Here is an 851-nt window from a genome sequence, read left to right as displayed (position 1 = left end):
CTGTCAAGTAAAACAAAATAAAAAAAAATTTTTAAGTCTTGTCCAATAGTATTAGAAAAAAGGAAAAAAACTATATATTGAGCACAAGAGAAACACATTGAATTCAACGATATGAACAGGTTGAAAGTTAATGGGCAGGAAAGGATACACAATGTAAACATAACCATAACACAGATACACAAGCTGACCATAATAATACCAAACAAACAAAATTAAAACAAAATTGTTACTAGGGGCCCAGCCCCGTGGCACACTCAGGAGCATGCAGCGCTGGTAGCATCAAGGCCGCGGGTTCAGATCCTATATAGGGATGGCCGGTGCGCTCACTGGCTGAGCGTGGTGCGGACCACACCAAGCCAAGGGCTGTGATCCGCTTGCCACTCAAAAAAAAATTTGTTGCTAGGAATAAAGAGGGTCATTTATGACAAAAGTGTCATTCAGGAGGACACCATAATAATTGTAGGTCTACATGCACAAAACAAATAAGTCCAACATCAAATAAAAGTAATTAGAGAACAAATTAAGGGTAAAACAGACTGTTCTATGTAAATGTTCAGATATGTTAAGTGCAACTTTCAATATTCGATAGAACAACCCAGCAAAAGACTGACAAGGGTATAGAAGTCTTGGACATTATAAAACAACTTGAATTTAAAGATATGTATATATAGACACAACACCCAACAACAGAATACTCAATCTATTCAAGCCCTTGGAACATATCCTGAAAAGACCATCTGTGATGCCATAAAATATCTTCAATAAATTCGAGGACTGAAATTATACAGTGTATGTTCTCTGACCACAATAGATTTAAACAGAAAATTAATTTTTTTTTTTTTTTTTTTTTT

Source organism: Galeopterus variegatus, unplaced genomic scaffold (genome assembly GCF_000696425.1).
Source record: "Galeopterus variegatus unplaced genomic scaffold, G_variegatus-3.0.2 Scaffold9630, whole genome shotgun sequence".
Lineage (NCBI taxonomy): Eukaryota > Metazoa > Chordata > Mammalia > Dermoptera > Cynocephalidae > Galeopterus > Galeopterus variegatus.
Note: the sequence above shows the minus strand (reverse complement) of the source record.